The sequence below is a fragment of the Mus caroli genome, unplaced genomic scaffold (genome assembly GCF_978045245.1).
Source record: "Mus caroli unplaced genomic scaffold, Mus_caroli_1 scaffold_8, whole genome shotgun sequence".
Taxonomy (NCBI): domain Eukaryota; kingdom Metazoa; phylum Chordata; class Mammalia; order Rodentia; family Muridae; genus Mus; species Mus caroli.
In genome coordinates, this window is record NW_028227263.1 from 132,965,379 (window position 1) to 132,969,818 (window position 4,440).

Sequence of the window (4,440 nt, forward strand, 5' to 3'; positions counted from 1 at the left end):
GAACCTTTCTAAATATGTCCACTCCTCCCCATATCCTTTCTGGTGAGTGGTGGGCTAAAGGGAGGTTAAAGCATTTAAGAACCATCATTAAAAATAAAGTTTGAAAAATTAAAATTACGCCCATGTTCTACTATAATTTGCCTATTATCATGAAATAACTCTTATAACCTGATTCTATGTATTTGAAACATTATTTACTAGAATAAAATTCTGTAAAAAAAACCCAATATAAAACACCTAGTGATAAAGCTACATGATAAATAAAGGAGTGTATTTAAAAATGACTGATATTTTAAAACAGCTGTCTTGTCAATCTACAATCGGTAAAAGGACATGGCCATATGCAAGAAAAGAGAGATAACCTTGTTCATGCAATATTTGGAGGGAACTTATCACAGAAGGATAAAAACAGACTACAACAAGATTTGAAATTGCTGGTGAAAATGAAGGGGAAACATATTGCAAAGCATATTTCTAAAAATATGAATACACTTACCTTCCATAGCACTGAGCCTTTGGAGTACCTTCTAAAGATGTCATGTATAGAAGAGATTGAGTAAGAGATGACAAAGGTGCACACCAGGATGAGGATAGTTTGGGTGGCTGTGTCTTCAGGTGAGTACTTTAAAAAAGGGCATGTCATACACTGTGTGGCAAGAGGACATTAGAGCTCATTAGGTGCACAGAGCCTAATGCTGGCGTGAAAGTCACACACTGCTAGGACGGCATCTTCAGGACCTGGGTGCTCAGCAGCAAGAACTGTTCTCTAATGTCTATGAGCCCCACATAGTTGGGGTTTGGGTGTCGGTTTCTGGTTTAAATCAAGTCTGAGGCAGTGACCAGTGGTCTCGTGTCTATGGAGTGTTACCTGTGAATGCTAAGCTCTCTTGAATTTGAGTATTGGTTCTTTTTTTTTATAGAGTGTAAATCAAGTTTTATATTCTGTAATGCAAACAGGTACCTATCTGTTTCTGAATAAAACTGTTTACATTCATCAAAAAAAATGCTGAGCACCATGGATATGCTTGACTTGTCTCTTGTGTCTGTAGAGGACACTCACCATGGAAATACTTGAGCAGGCCATAAGACCCAGACACAAGCCACCAGAGAAGCTGAGTAGAAACATATACAGTGCAGTTGCCACATTTCTGGAAGCAAACCATGAACAGTACTCAAAACTCATCATGTTAGTTTTATTTTTGTTGTAACTGGATCCTAACAGTCTTGCTGGAGTCAAGATGTTTAGAAGCAGGTACACAAGCCATCTGACTAAGCAGGGTGTACTTGGTGGCTCTGTGTCTAAGCACCATCTACCTGGAGTTGCTGGGGCTGATTGTGATTGCTTGTAAGCAACCCAGGAGGCACATGACATACAGGGACATTGCCCTTATTATTTGGCAAATGTACATTATCAATTTACATCCAATGTCATCTAGGAAATCTTTAAATCCAAAATCTGACAGTGTCTCTGCAATGCATTTTGAGATGATAGACGAGCAGTTAGCAAAAGTCAAGTGTTTTATAATCAGGTCTCTAGAGATTAAATGCTTTCCAGTGACTATCAGAAAAATATAATAAAATATTATTGAGTAGATGCCAAGAACTCCCACTGTAATCTGAGAGAGCAGGAATATTCCAATTCCCAAGTTTACAGGAGTCATTTTCATTACTATTAAAAAGGTAAATAAATTTATTATGTTTAATACCCTGGAAATAAATTGAGTGCCCATTACTTCATATAGTTAGTTTAAATAAGATAATCATCACCTTCTTGGATTTATATTTCTCTTTCACAGAAGAATATTTAAAAGTTTTTTCTTTATATAAGTAGGTATTTTCTGTTATTTCAATGAAACATATTACATATATTTACTGAAATTTATTATTTTCCCTGGATGTGATGGTGGATTCCTTTCATCTTAGGACTCCAGAGACAAAGAAAGACAGAACTATGAAGTTGAAATTAATCTGGTCTTACTATAGAACAGTTACTGTTATACTCAGACCACAATGTTCTCAAAAAAGCATGAAAAGAAGGAATGAATTAATGTATTCCTTTCTACTTAAAGACAATTATTGGGGTCAATTTTCAACTAAAGCATGTTTAAAACTAAACATTATTCTTTCTAAATTTCAAATGAAAGAGAATTAAAATTCATCATGAGAAACAGAAAATATTTAAAAATTATATTCCCAATAAATGATTAAATATTCAGAATATTTAAAGAATATTTTACTTTAAAATGTTTTAAATGATGTGTGTGTGTTCAGCCATTACATGTAAGTTTGAGTACCAGCGGAGACAAGAGGCTTGGGATCTCCTACAGTTGGATTTGTAGATAGTTGTAAGCTACCAGTAGGATCTAGGAACTGAACACAGATCCAAAGTAATAACAGTATGCACTGCTCCCCCTCTACTTTAAAAATAATGTTTTAAACTAAATTTGAAAAAAAACACTAAAATATAGATCAAATGAAAAAACAGGTTCATGACTGTCATATTTTTAATAAACTAATCAAAATGATCAAAATGTGTGTGCAATGAAGCTCAATATCACCAATAATTATGGGAATACAGTGATGGTATGCTAGTCAGAGTAGCAAAGAGAGATCATTATGTACCTTATAAACAGACAGTTAAAACTTACAAAAATCAAAGCAGGAGTTTAAGGGGCTGAGCATATGGAGATTTAAGAATCCTAATGCAGACTTTATGGAAAGTAAGATGTCCAAGAAACTATGCAAAAAACTTTTTTTTTACTATTTAAAAAAAAAACAAAATTGAAAATAATCATCAAGTTCCAATATAGTGTTATTGCATCGCTAACATATCGAGTCAGCAATTTTCGTTATTAATAATGGCAAAATTTGGACAAGAATCTGGGATTATGAGAGGGTAAAAATCCACAGAGGAAGTGACCAGTGTTGAGTAAGGATAAATGAGGTTTTCACTGCCACTGCCCTCAAGAGTCTCAGCAGTTCTCAGGAAGAATTTACAAAGATGTCATCCATTTCTTGAATATTTCTTGTGACTAGGTGCTCAGACCTTCTGATAATGAAAGGATTTGTGTAAAATGGTTATTCATCTGCAGATTAATGGGATTGTGTCTATATCTCTTCACCTTGCACAAAAATTAATAATATATCATTCAAAAGCTGAAATGTTAAACTCTTAGAGAAAAATGTAGGTAGAGGCAACAATATGAAAAGCACAGGAAAGGTCCCAAGAGTTAATGAGTATAACAGTATTAAAAGCTGCACATTAAAGAAAACTACCAGCAAAGCTACATATAACTTATAGAACGGGAGAAAATAATTGATTTCTATATTTCAACCAAGGGCTTAAAACCTAGTCTCTTCACCAACTTTCTTTTTTTTAATTTTTTTAATTAGGTAATTTCTTCATTTACATTTCCAATGCTATCCCAAAAGTCCCCCATACCCTGTCCTCCCCACTCCCCCACCCACCCACTCCCACTCCCACTTCTTGGCCCTGGCATTCCCTTCTACTGAGGCATATAAAGTTTGCAAGACCAATGGGCCTCTCTTACCACTGATGGCCGACTAGGTCAACTTCTGATACATATGCAGCTAGAGACACGAGCTCCGGGGGGGTACTGGTTAGTTCATATTGTTGTTCCACCTATATGGTTGCAGATCCCTTTAGCTCCTTGGGTACTTTCTCTAGCTCCTCCATTGGGGGCCGTGTGAGCATCCACTTATGTGTTTGCTAGGCCCAAGAATAGCCTCACAAGAGAGAGCTATATCAGGGTCCTTTCAACAAAATCTTGCTATTGTATGCAATTGTGTTAGAGTTTGGAGGCTGATTATGGGATGGATCCCGGGTATGGCAGTCTCTAGACTTTCAAGTCAACAAATGTGTTAATGAAATAGGAGAGATTTCTTTATGAATAAAGCACAAATGGGAATTAAATTCCTTTTTAAAGTGTTTAACATAGCTACCAAAGAAATAAAAATTACAGATATATTGAGACTCCATTGTATCCCTGAGTATGATTAACATCAGAAAATAGACACTAACAAATGCTGATAATATTATGGGACAGAAAAAAAACCCTCATTCTATACTGGTATGAGTGGGAAATACTATGTTCATTATAGAAATAGGTACAAAGATTTCTCAGAAAATATAGATAGGATTTCAATATAACACAGATACATAATTTTGGCTATATACCCTGAGGACTCTGTCCTACCACAAAGATACTGCACATCCATATAAACTGCTGCTTTATTCACAATAACAGACAAGCTATGCTCATCCTAGAGGTTCATCAGTAGATTATATGAAAGTGTGCTACCTAGACACAGTAGAATTTCATCCATCATTAAAGGAAAATGAAATCATGAAAATTTCTAGAACTAGATGAACTTGCAAAGAACTCAGCAATGTGACACAGACCCAGAGATAAAACACAT

At 35.3% G+C, this 4,440-nt stretch overlaps 1 pseudogene; it reads right to left on the minus strand.

Annotated features, from left to right (window-relative positions):
- Positions 1 to 367: 367 nt before the first annotated feature.
- Positions 368 to 4,440, minus strand: LOC147003573 (vomeronasal type-1 receptor 4-like; annotated as a pseudogene).